Raw genomic sequence first — 14,014 nt, forward strand, 5'->3', positions numbered from 1 at the left:
TCACAAAAGGCTGTATACTTTTGTGTTAAGAGTGTGATATCTGGAACCAGACTGCCTGAACTTGAATCTCAGTTCTGCCGTGTAGTAGCTGTAATATTTTGGCAAGTTACTGCTTGGTATCCCAGTCATCTCATCTATAAAAAGGGACAAGTGGTTGTATCCATCTCATAATTGTTTCTAGAATAGTACCAGGGGTATAACATGCATTCAGTAGAACCTAGCTATGATTATTATCAGATTGTGATAGGAGTTTTGATAGAAGTCAGGTTGAAAGAGCATGAGGTTAAAAGAAGTTATTACCAAAGCTGCAAAAAATAGGTGCTGAGGACCCCAAAACACAACTTTGCCTACTCTATGGCACATAGTAAGCACTGAATGTTGACCCTATGGTAGATTTGCTTACTAAAGTAAACAACACATTTTATTTTATTTTTTCACACTGGAAAATGGTTAATACTTAATACAAGTGGAGTAAGTATAGCTAATGGAACAGTGTCATTTCACATCAGTGTAAGGATGACGATTGTATTATTGGCAGAAACTTTGCATTAGATGATTTCAGTTTGTCCTTTCAGTTTGAATATGAGTAGAAATTGAGAAACTCATCTGTCTTATCTTCTGGGCCCAAAGTTCTAAGAGAAGTAGAAGGAGTATATTTTCAGATCTCAAAGGCGCTTCCAAATCTTCATAAGCACTGTTGTCTATTTTGGATTAGGATTTCCAGGAATTTTTGACCTCTTAGGAGGTCAAATAACAGTGTCATACACTATACACCTGAGTGCCAAAATGTAGCTTAGACTATGTTTAAAATATTGATACTCTACATATGTAATAACTCTCTCCTCAATACTAAATACTAAGAAGTCTTAGTATTTAACACCTTTAATGTCACTCAGTTGTCTTGTCTCGTTGCTTTAAATAATTTAATCATTGAGGAAGGATTTTGTTTTAAACTTTTCTTTTTTCCATTTAAAAAATAAACATTGAGGGAGAATTTCCTATTAAAATTTTATTTTTGATCATAAAGTAATATAACAACATTATAAAATGCTTAGGCATGTGAGAAAAATATCACACATAATCTTAGCATTCTAATTCAAAATTACTAGCATTTGGTCTTTTTATCTCTATCTTTTTTTTCTTATGCATTTTTAACCTGGCCATAATGAAGGTGTACATAAAGTTTAGTATTCTGGGTTTTTTTCCCCTTAACATCAAATTGAAGTATTTTTTCACGTAACTATGTAACACTCTTATCCATCCCGTTAAAAAGACACAATCAATTACTGTGATGGTTAATTTTATGTGCCAATTTGACTGAGCTTTGCAGTTCTGTTATTTGGTCAACCATGAGTCTAGAGTTGATGTGAAGATATTTTTAAAATGTGATTAACATTTATAATCAGTTAACTAAGTAAAGCGGATTGCACTCCATAATGTGTGTTAATCTTAACCAAACAGTTGAAGGCCTTAAGGGCAAAGACTAAGGGGCCTCCCTGGTGGCACAAGTGGTTAAGTCTCAGCGCTCTGAAGCTATCCGCAGCTACTGCAGCACGAGTTTGATCCCTGGCCAGGAAGGTGACCCACATGGCTCAGCAAACCTCTCCTGTCTCTCCCGCTGCTTCCCTCAGCAGTGTATTTCAATCCACCTGTTCTGATCCCGACTCTGTATCTGGTGAACCCTCTCACCCCCCACACTCTGGCCTGTACCCCAGTTCTTGTATGCATCAATGAATAAATCTTTAAAAAAAAAAAAAAGAGTAAAGACTAAAGTTTCAGAAAGAAGGAATTCTGCCTCAAGACTGCAAGATAGAAATCCTATCTGAGTTTCCAGTCTGCTCACTTGTCCTATGGATTTCACATCCAAGACTGTAACATCTTATCTAACTTTAATGTCCAGCCTGCCCTACAGATTTCAGAGTTACCAGCCATCACAATCATGAACCAGTTCCTTAAAATAAATTCCTCCAAATTAATTCCTTCATGCATACATAAATATGTGCATGTATTTGTGTGTATACATAGAGATACATCTGTATATGTACATACACACACATACATATACATAGCCTATTACATATATATTTGCTATAAAATACCCTGAATTGGCAACTTTGAAAAAGCAAATGTTCTGTCCATCAAATTAGAGCAGAAGACATGCTTTTCTCAAGTACCTCCCTCTATTCTTCCCTGAGAGACAAAGGGAGCCACCCTAGAGTCACACATCAGATTAAGGGTGTTCCCTTCCCACCCAAGTCTTGTTGTTTCAGGTAACTTCAAGATAAGTACCACTGAGGTGAGTGAGAGGGATGGGCTACTCAGAAAGACCAGTGAATAAGAGGAGAGTCATCAGGCTCAAGAAAGCTAAGGATTTGATGAGATTACAATAGCAAGGAAACCCAAACGTTGTTTACAAAGGTCTGTGACTGTTCAATTCTAAAGCAGCACCTGGGCTCCAAATGTATATACCATGGAAAGCAAGTTGTGAAACCTGTGCAGCCCCAAATGAGGCGTACTATTCAATGTGTGTTCCTGATGGGGCTATGGAACACAATGGCTAAGAGAGCCCCATAAGTTACCTTGCTTAGACCATACTAAGCAAGGTGCTTTTTCTAAAGCTCCACGTAGCTCCCGTTTGGAGCATAGATGCTCTACTCAAGGTACAGCAAACCAAGAATACTAGGGCCCTCATTGGCCTGATTCCTAGTTTCTGTTCATAGGGCAGGGATTTCATGCCAGGAGGGGCAATACAAGAAAATGGGGCTACCACCCTCTTACAGCTTTAACTGTTAGGGAGGTACTGTTGCTCTGCAAGAAGCAGACTGCCATCTTGCTCCAAAACAGTAACACAGAGAGTCTGCTGAGGGGAAGAGCAGAGGACTGGAAGCTCCACTGCTTTGCTGAATGGACTTAATCTTATTTGAAACAAAGTGTGGTAGAATGCTTTGAGCAGTTAAGAGGCTAACTTCATGAAGCTTCGTAAAACTAGTAGCAAAACAGGAAAGTTAAATCACCAACCAAGCAGAAGTTTAGCAAACAGGACCAGCAAAAGAGACTGTAGAGATGGCCCTGCAAGGGTTACATTCATCTCTGGGGTGGGAGTGGGGGAGATTAAGTGTACCTACCTGGGAGTTACCTGTCCCTGGAAGAACATGGAACACATAGAATCAAGGGGCTTAAGCATAATCTTTGACAATCACTGGCTGACCACACATTAAGCTAAATGGATTCTGGGGTAACATCTAGAAAAGCAGTCTTAAAATATAAAAAGAGGGCATGAAACCTGAGGAGTGACATGTTGCACACTGCAGGGGAAACAGACTTCACAGAATTAGTCCATGTAAACCACCAAATAAATGGACCAGAATCAAACAACAAAACCCAGCAACGTCAACAAGCCATACAATGGGAGTGGGAACTAATAGAATCCAAACTTATTATTATCTATTATCTTAAATATCAAGTTTTCACCAAGAAATTGTGAGACATTTGGAAACAAGAGAGTGTGCTCTTTGTATAGAAACTGCCTTTGAGGGGACCCAAATGTAAGACATTACAAAGACTTCAGAGCAGCAATTATAAATGCATTCAAAATACCAAATAAAAACATGTTCAAAGAATTAAAGGAAAGTATGATGATAATGACTTACATATTTAAATATCACTAAGAAAGAAATTATAAAAATGAACCAAATAGCAACGTTGTAGATGCAAAGTACAGTAACTGAAGTGAAAAATTCACTAGAGGGCTTAACAGTCTGTTTGGGCTGGCTTAGGGCAGAAACATGAACTTGAAGAGATCCTTAAAGACATAGTACATAACGAACCAATTCAAATGTTCCTGTCTTAAAAATTGTTCTAAATATAATCTAAAATAGCATGCAAACTGTATCAGTGATTCTCTTAAGAGGCGACTATATAAAAGAAAGTTTATTTTAAAAACCCCTCTAAAATCCAAAAATCTGAAAAAAATAGAATGTTTTGTGGTATTTTTAAATGCAACATACTTTTTAAAAATCTTGCCATAAATTATCTACAAGAGATATGCCATAATAGAATGACTCAGGAAAGGTATAAGTAAAAACCTGGGCAAAATATATGAACAAAAGCAAACAATTTCAAAAGCCTATGTAAATGTATAGCAGAATGTATTCAAAAAGTTTAAAGATTCACAGGCCATTTTATTTTAATAAAGAACATTATCCACAGTGGAGAGGTATCAGTCATAAATTTGTATACTGAATAACAGAATCAAGAAATCTGAGGTAGGGCCTCCCCGGTGGTGCAGCGATTGAGCTCTGGGTTGCGAAGCTGCTGGCAGCCTCTGCAGCACCGGTTTGATCCCTGGCCACCACCGGGCGCGCGTCCCACATGGCGCGCAGACCTCTTCTGCCGCCGGCCCGCTGCTCCCCTCAGCAGTGTACTTTGGTCCCTCTGCCTGCTCTGCTCCCCGCTCTGGCTCTGGTGAATTCTCTCACCCTCCCGCGCTTCTGACTGTACCCAGTGCTTGTATAAATAAATAAAAAGAAAAGAAAGAAATCTGAGGTACAATCTGACAGAAATTAAAAATAGATATTGATAAAAAGAAAATATTAACAAAAGATTCAAGTAAATATTTTAGTTCTTAACAGATAATAGGGAAAGATAAATAAGGAAAATTAAATATTTTAAAATATTATTAAAGATAATAAATATGTACTAATTCAATGCCCTAGAAAATTTTTTTCTAGAACTCATGATTTACATACATAAATTCATAATGTATATATGTGTCAAAGAAACTGTTCAATAAATATCAATAAATTGAAATCACTAAGAAATATTTTTGACAGGTGTATAAATAATTAGAAATTAAGAGCAAAAGAATAACAAAACAAAATTTGAAAAAATGGCTTGGCAAATAATTCGAGATAAAAGAGAAAAATCTGAACCATAATTACCTACATTGAGAAAATAATGAGCAAAAGAACACTGTATCTTCAAAACGTTAGATAGAACACTGTCAAAATAGTAACTGAAAGAACATTCAAAACCATTCAAAACCATAAAATAAAGTAAATGAAAACTTCAGAAGTTAGAAAAAATAAACTTAAAGTACATGAAAAATAAAAGTAGAAAATAATGAATTAATAAATGAAAAATTATAAACTTAATGAGTAAATCTAAGATCTGATTATTTAAGGAGTATAGAGTAAAATAAAATAAACAAGATTCTAGCTCTAGTTCAGTGTGATTGTATTCTCAGAGTAATGTTGACTGATTGAATACAAGACAAGGAATTTTTGCAAAATTGTAAATTGAATAAGTCACTGTGCTGCAACTAAGTCACTGTGCTGCAGCCAGGATTTACATCCTGGCTGGACAAGCTCTACTATTTATCTAAAGTAAAATTAAGCTAATGTACAATATGCAAAATTAATTAAAAACAAAGAGCTATAAATCAATCAAGAGCAAAAAAGTTACAAGAGTCTATGTAATACTGGATTATAATTTGAGACTCATCTAAATAATATTCAAAGCAGATAACTAAATTGATAACATGAAAGTATGAAATAAAAATTTTAAACAATAAAAATTGATCTCTAAGAAAATAATTGTTCCTCAGGAAAATTGGTGTTGGTCATCAAGATACAGATAATTGCCAAATCATGTACAACTTCTAAAGTATAAAGTAACTATGGAAGCTTCTTCACAACCCTAATAACAAAGACGTCATTACTTTGACAAAGACAGCACACACACACACACACACAAAAAAAACAATAGACAACCTTAGAATTTTTAATGTGAAAATTCTTAACAAAGTTCCAAGAAATGGAATCCAACATTTTTAAATATTAGCACATGATGACCAAGGAAGAGTTAATTTGTCAATGGAAATGCAAATATAGTTCACATGGGAAATCTACTAATATAAGCTATCACAGCAATGGATAAAATGAGGAGATGATGTCATTACCTTAATAGATTCCAGGAATTTTTAAGTAAAATCAATATTATTTCCTGTTCAACACACACACACACACACACACACACACACACACACACACACACACACCCTTAAGAAGAGAAGACGATTTCTTTCATATACTCTAGCATTAGAATCAACATCAGACTCAAGGGTGAAACACAGGAGAACATACTCAAGAACCACTTCTGTTAGCAATTATTCTGGAAATCCTAGACAACTCTGTAAATGAGAGGAAAAATACAGGAATATTTATCAGGAAGAGAGAAACTAAATTATCATTTGATTACTTATTTGGACTGACATGAGAATCTATAAAATATTAAAATGAATGAGAGTTTAGCAAATGATTGAAATTAAATGCATGTGTACAAACTATCAAAAATATAACATGTAACATGTTTAATATACACACATAAAATATGTAACAAATTATAAGTAAATAAAACATTTGTACAGAGCTAGTAACAACTATGCCAACAATAAATAGGTTAGAAAATATTATGGAAAAATTAACATTGCCACTAAGAATATGATGTAACTAAAAATCAACAATAAAAATTATGAGTCCATGGAAAGAAAATTTTACTATTAGGCTAAAAAATGATGTGATGGAGAAGTTTTATAGTATAAAAATGTCAATTACCCCACAATGAACTGATGAACTTTTTTTTAATTTTAAAATATTTAATTTTATTTTTTTAATATTTTTACATAATTTTTCATTTTTGTACAACTTTAGCATTTTTTTTCATCTTGGTTATATTCCTCATATAATTCCCACCCCCCTTATTTTGACCCTAATCCCTCCTCCCCTACCCCGCCCCCAGCACCCCGTAGTGTGATTCTGGTTTATAGTTGCTTGTTGATTTTGATTTTTACTTTATTATAACTAGTCTTTTTTTATTTAAATATTTTATATAATTCTTACATCTTTTTTCATCTTTGCACAATGTATGCATTTTCATTTTGGTTATATTCCCCATACAATTGCACCCCCCCTTATTTGACTCTAGTCCTTCCTTTCCCCGCCCCTTCCTTCCCCCCGCCCCACCCCGTAGTGTGTCTCTGGTTTATACTAGCTTGTTGATTTTGATTTTTACTTTGTATTGATTAGTCTTTTTCCTGGTCTCTTATTTAGGTTTTCTAAATCCCTGCTATGGGTGAGACCATCTGGTATTTTTCTTTTTCTTTCTGACTTATTTCACTGAGCATGATCCCTTCTAGCTCCATCCATGTTGCTGCAAATTGCATGTGTTTATCTTTTTTGATTGCTGAATAATACTCCACTGTGTATAAAAAATTTTGTTTTGTTATTCTTTTGCTCTTAATTTCTAATTATTTATACACCTGTCAAAAATATTTCTTAGTGATTTCAATTTATTGATATTTATTGAACAGTTTCTTTGACACATATATACATTATGAATTTATGTATGTAAATCATGAGTTCTAGAAACCACATCTTCTTGATCCAGTCATCTATTTTTTGGGCATTTGGGTTGTTTCCATAGCTTAGCTATTGTAAATAGTGCTGCTATAAACATAGGCGTGCAGGTGCCACCAAAAACAAAGAAAATAATCCAGTCAAAAAATGGGCCGAAGAGCTAAAAAGAAACTTCTCCAAAGAGGAAATGCAAATGGCCAACAGGCATATCAAAAAATGTTCAACATCACTTGTAATCAGGGAAATGCAAATCAAAACTACAATGAGATACCATCTCACACCAGTAAGAATGGCACATATTAAAAAAAATAGCAACAACAAATGTTGGCGAGGGTGTGGAGAAAAAGGAACTCTCCTGCACTGTTGGTGGGAGTGCAAACTGGTCCAATCACTATGGAGAGCTGTGTGGAGATTTCTTGACCTACTAAACATAGAGCTTCCATATGATCCAGCAATTCCACCCCTAGGTATTTACCCAAAGGACACAGAAACAGTAATTCCAAAGGGCACCTGCACGCCTATGTTTATAACTAGTCTTTTTATTATAATCAGTCTCTCTGATTTGGTTAATGTCTGTTTTGCTGTGCAGAAGCTTTTCAGTTTGATTTCAACCCAGGTGTTTATCTTTTCCTTGACTTTCCTTGCTTTGGGTGAGGAGTCTTTTTTTTCAATTAATTATTTATTTTTTAAAACAATATTTTCTTCCCCCACCTCCTCAGGTTGAGTCCCCATAGAATTTCCTTCCCCAAGGCACCCGTGCACCATCACCTCAGTCCCCTGTGCTCCTCCATCCCTCCCTCTCATCCCTCTCTCTTCTCCCCCCCTTCAGTATGTCTCTGATTTGTAATTGTCTGTTTTTGCTTTGTTGTGTTTTGTACTGTTATTATTTTTTCTTTACACTGATGTCTTATTTGGTTCCTCTATATTCCTGCTTTAAGTGAAACCATCCGATATTTTTCTTTTTCCTTCTGGCTTATTTCACTGAGCATAATTCCTTCTAGCTCCATCCATGTTGCTGCGAATGGCATGAGTTTATCTTTTTTGAGTGCTGAATAATATTCCATTGTGTATATATACCACATCTTCCTGATCCAGTCGTCTATTTTTGGGCATTTGAGTTGTTTCCAGGTTTTACCTATTGTAAATAGTGCTGCAATAAACACAGGTGTATAGGTGTTCTTTTGAATCACTGTTTTTGTGTCCTTTGGGTAGATCCCTAGTAGTGGAATTGCCGGGTCATATGGTAGCTCCATTTTTAGTAGACTGAGGAACCTCCAGACAGCTTTCCATAGTGGTTGGACTGGTTGGCACCCCCACCATCAATGTAGGAGAGTTCCTTTTTCACCACATCCTCGCCAACATTTGTTGTTGCTTGTTTTTTTTAATATGTGCCATTCTCACTGGTATAAGGTGGTATCTCAGTGTGGTTTTGATTTGCATTTCCCTGATTATCAGGGATGTTGAACATTTTTTCAAATGCCTGTTGGCCATTTGCATTTCCTCTTTGGACAAATATCTTTTAAGTTCTTCTGCCCATTTCTTGACTGGATTATTTATTTTGTTTTTGTTGAGCTGTGTGAGTTCTTTGTATATCTTTGTGATCAGTCCCTTATCAGTTGGATGGAGTGCAAAGATTTTTTCCCAATCAGTGGGGCGTCTCTCTGTTTTGGTTAATGTCTCTTTGGCTGTACAGAAGCTTTTCAGGAGAATAGGAGACTGTGGTGATGGTGCAGGGGTACCTTGGGGAAGGAATTCTATGGGGGCTCAATCTGAGGGGGTGGGGAGAAGCAAATATAGTTTTAAAAAATAAAAAATTAAAAATTTTTTTAATTTTATTTTTTTATATATTTTTACATCATTTTTTCATTTTTGCATGATGTAAGCATTTTCATCTTGGTTATATTCCCCATGTAATTCCCACCCCCCTTATTTTGACCCTAATCCTTCCCCCCTCATAGTGTATTTCTGGTTTATAGTTGCTTGTTGATTTTGATTTTTACTTTATTATAATTAGTCTTTTTCCCGGTCCCCTATTTAGGTTTTCTAAATTCCTGCTATGAGTGAGACCATCTGGTATTTTTCTTTTTCTTTCTGGCTTATTTCACTGAGCATGATCCCTTCCAGCTCCATCCATGTTGCACCACATCACCCATGAACCATCACCATAGGACCTTGTGCTCTTCTTCCCATCACCTGCTATGTGTTCAGATTTATAATTTACCTTCTAGTTTTGTCTTTGTTTTCTCATGACCCCTTGTTCAGTTTCCCTATATTCCTCCTATAAGTGAAACCATCTGATATTTTTCTTTTTCCTTCTGACTTATTTCAATTAACATAATCTCTTCTAGCTCTATCCATGTTACTGCAAATTGAATGAATTTATCATTTTTTATAGCTGAATAGTATTCTGTTGTGTATAGATATCATATTTTCCTGATCCAGTCATTTGTTTGGGGCCATTTAGGTTGTTTCCATATCTTAGCAATTATAAATAGTGCTGCAATAAACATAGGAGTGCAGGTTTCCTTTCAAATGAATGTTTTTGTGTCCTTTGGGTAGATTCCTAGGAGTAGAATTGCTGAGTCATATAGTAGCTCCATTTTTAGTAATTTGAGTGTACTCCACATAGCTTTCCATAGTGGTTGGACCAGTTTGCAGCCTAACCAAAAGTGTAAAAGGGTTCCTTTCCTCCATGTCCTCGCCAGCATTTGTTGTTGCTGATATTTTTAATATGTGCCATTCTCACTGGTGTGAGGTGGTATCTCATTGTGGTTTTGATTTGCATTTCCCTGATTATAAATTATGTTGAGCATTTTTTCATGTACCCATTGGTCATTTGCATTTCCTCCTCAAAGAAGTGTCTTTTTAACTCTTCTGCCCATTTTTTGACTGGACTGTTTGGTTAGTTTTTGTTGAGTAGTGTGAGCTCTTTGTAGATCTTTGAAATCAGTCTCTTATCATGAACTGATAAATTTAACAAAACTGTATTTCTTGTAACTTAAAAATTAATTCAAATTTCATCTAGAAAAATGAACTTGATTGAAAAAGCCAAGAAAATATTGAAAAAGAAGACTAATAATAATTAGGGGCCACACCTAAAAATACAAAAAAATCCTTTAAAACATCAATAAACAGAATGGTTTTGATATCTGAGTATAAAGAAGCATTAGTGTGATAAAGGACTGATCACAAAAATCTGCAAAGAGCTGATGAGACTCAGCAACAACAAAGAAAATAATCCAGTCAAAAAATGGGCAGAAGAGCTAAAAAGAAACTTCTCTGAAGAGGAAATGCAAATGGCCAACAGACATATGAAAAAATGTTCAACATCACTTGTAATCAGGGAAATGCAAATCAAAACTACCATGAGATACCATCTCACACCAGTGAGAATGGCACATATTAAAAAAACTAGCAACAACAAATGTTGGCGAGGATGTGGAGAAAAAGGAACTCTTGTGCACTGTTGGTGGGAGTGCAAAGTGGTCCAACCACTATGGAGAGCTGTGTGGAGATTTCTGGACCTACTAAACATAGAGCTTCCATATGATCCAGCAATTCCACTCCTAGGTATTTACCCAAAGGACACAGAAACATCAATTCCAAAGAGCACCTGCACTCCTATGTTTATAGCAGCACTGTTTACAATAGCTAAGCTTTGGAAACAACCCAAATGCCCAAAAATAGATGACTGGATCAAGAAGATGTGGTACATATATACCATGGAATATTACTCAGCATTCAAAAAAGATAAACACATGCAATTTGCAGCAACATGGATGGCGCTGGAAGGGATCATGCTCAGCGAAATAAGCCAAAAAGAAAAAGAAAAATACCGGATGGTCTCACTCATAGCAGGAATCTAGAAAACTTAAATAAGGGACCAGGAAAATGAATATAAGAAAGTGAAAATCAAAATCAACAAAAAACTATGAACCAGAGACACTTTTTGGGGGGTGGGGGGCGGGAGGGGAAGGATTGGGGTCAGAATGGGGCATTTGCAATTGTATGGGGGAATATAAAAATAAAATTTAATATTTAAAAAAAAAAAAAAAAAGAAGCATTAGTGAAACTGAAAATAAATACCTACAATAAAATCAAGTGTTTATATATCAAGGCAATTTTGAAGGTGGCATTCAACACAACAGGCAGAGGCACATGGGGAGCCATCAAACTCAAGGGTCACACCCAAGTATTGCCTCCACCATGTCCCAAAATTGAACTCTGGAAATACCAAAATTAAATAAAAACCCACATGAAAATTAACAACTGTAGATGAATAATTTTTCAATTTATGATAGGAAAAACTACGGGTATGACCCAAGAGCCAATAGCTACCGAGGGAAAAACAAATTTTGCTTGATAGCAATGCAAGTAAAGTCTCTGCAATTTTTAAAAGCTAATGACAAAGGAAGAAAAAATATGTGGGAAATGCATGAAATTTATAATATTCAAGATTTCTTTCAACAAAAAGAATAGAACAGTGTAGGAAGGATATTTATCAGATTCACCTAAAGAGGAAAAACAAATGGACCCAAAATATGTGAATAGAGTTTACATTCCCTGATATTCAAAAACTTGTAGATACAGCTAAGAAAGTAGAATATATAATTCCCAAACACATTTACTCATAATGAATTTGCTATAATCCTCATAGGAGACAATGTATCGAAGATCTGAAAAATTTTTCCTAAAAGCCATTTGACTCAGTCTCTATAGTTCCTTCCGGGCTTCTTTGTACCTTTGATTTAATTAGACTTTGTGAGACCAACAATTACTATGTATAGAAAAATTTGATCACATGCCAGTTACTTTACCTGAACCCCAATTTTAAAGCCAGATGGAGAGAAGAAAAAGCAGGGAGGAGCTTTGGTAAATCAGCCATCGCATAAAACTCACGTTGGTGGGTACCTCAGCATAGGAGAGTGAGGAGGAAACCAGTAGTCTCCTTGGGAGACAAGCTTTTTGGAGTTCATTTCTTCACATCAGCACCTGGAGACTCTCAGAGCAAATCTGCATTTATTTTTCTTCTTGCTACAGGTTAGTTTATGACCTTTATTACCTCTAAGACCCCAGGGGCTTAATGGGATTTTTTAAATGTATATTTTATGCTATGCAGTCTCTATTAGAAAAAATCCTTGTATTCTATATAGACAATCAAAAGAAACAGAGTAAGTAGTTGAAATATTCACGAGGGAAGGAAAAATAGACCAGAATTCACCAAAAGAGCAACTCATTACCATTTCCTGCAGAGCAGAAGGCAGGTTGGGAAGAGTATCCACAGCATATATGGAGAGAGATTTGACCTGCTGAGGTTTTATTTGAGCTTTTCCAAAAGTAAACTAAATGGGCAGATGATGGCAAGCTAGAGGTGGAGGGAGCTGCTGGAGGAACAGGGGCATATATATGATCAAGGACACACTTATAATACATGGGGAGCAATTTATGTGTTTCAACAGCCAAATACCCTGAAGAAAATGATTTGATTAGACATTTCTGACATTTGAAAGGTAGTTTTTCAAGCAAATTCACATATCCATATGGAAAAAAAGTAGCTTGGCATTATATAATAGATGTTATATTCTTTATCATTGTGTTTCTGCAATTTCTGTTCCTTGTTTATAGAGATTTATTCTGCCATTGTGCCGTCCAGGATGTGGGCTGACACTATAATCCAGATAAATTTTTGGAAAACCTCTACAATCACTGTGTACTCAGGCTGGAGTGGGTTAATTATGTGTATGCATGCGCGGGGGGTAAACGCTTTCCTTATAGCATCTGAATACATCTTCAAGTATTCAGTTGTCCAGGGTGATGGAATAAGTCTTAAATTAAGAGAAATTACCAAGGAGCTCTAGATTGAAAAATAGACTCATATTTTAATATTTGCTCTAATCATTAGAATACAGACTCCTTAAAATGCAGTACAGAATTCCCATGAGCTTTGCCTTCATTTCAGGGTAGAGAGCAAAGAAACAGGGAGCAATATATTACCAGATGATAAAGTATCATCTCTTAAGAAAACTACCACCCTGTGGTTCAACTGAATGGGACGGGATGAAACATAACTTTGTAAGTGTAGATAGGGATAGGAGAGAAGTAGTTTCCTCAGAGGCATTTACAGGTAACACCTGTGGATACTGTGATGCCATTGAATATTTTTGCTCCATCTGAAAAAGCTCGCTGCCTGCTCCAACAGCTGACACATTCTTACTATATGATACTGTTGCCTGATACTCCTCCAACTTCACTGTAACCTTCTCCCCTTTAGTTCACATTCACAGTGATTCACTTGTTTTTCTCCAAAAGTTCAGTGTGTACCTCTCAGATTCTGCTTAAAGTGATTTTTCAGATACACACATAGCGTGGTCCCTCACTTCCTGCTTAAATGTATAAAGAAAGCCCTTCTCTGGTATATAAAAGAATACCCTTCCTACTGGATTCCCCTTAGCTTTCTCCTAGTCCATATCATTATCTCCTATACAGTTTCCCCTTAGTATATATTATCTGGCTTACCATGTGTTCACTTATTTGCCTGGAGTCTACCTCTTTGGAATGTTCTTTCAGGAACTGTGTCTGTTCTGCACACAGGTGTATCT

The sequence above is a fragment of the Talpa occidentalis genome, unplaced genomic scaffold, assembly GCF_014898055.3.
Source record: "Talpa occidentalis isolate TD23 unplaced genomic scaffold, MPIMG_talOcc4v2.1 talOcc4.12, whole genome shotgun sequence".
Taxonomy (NCBI): Eukaryota; Metazoa; Chordata; class Mammalia; order Eulipotyphla; family Talpidae; genus Talpa; species Talpa occidentalis.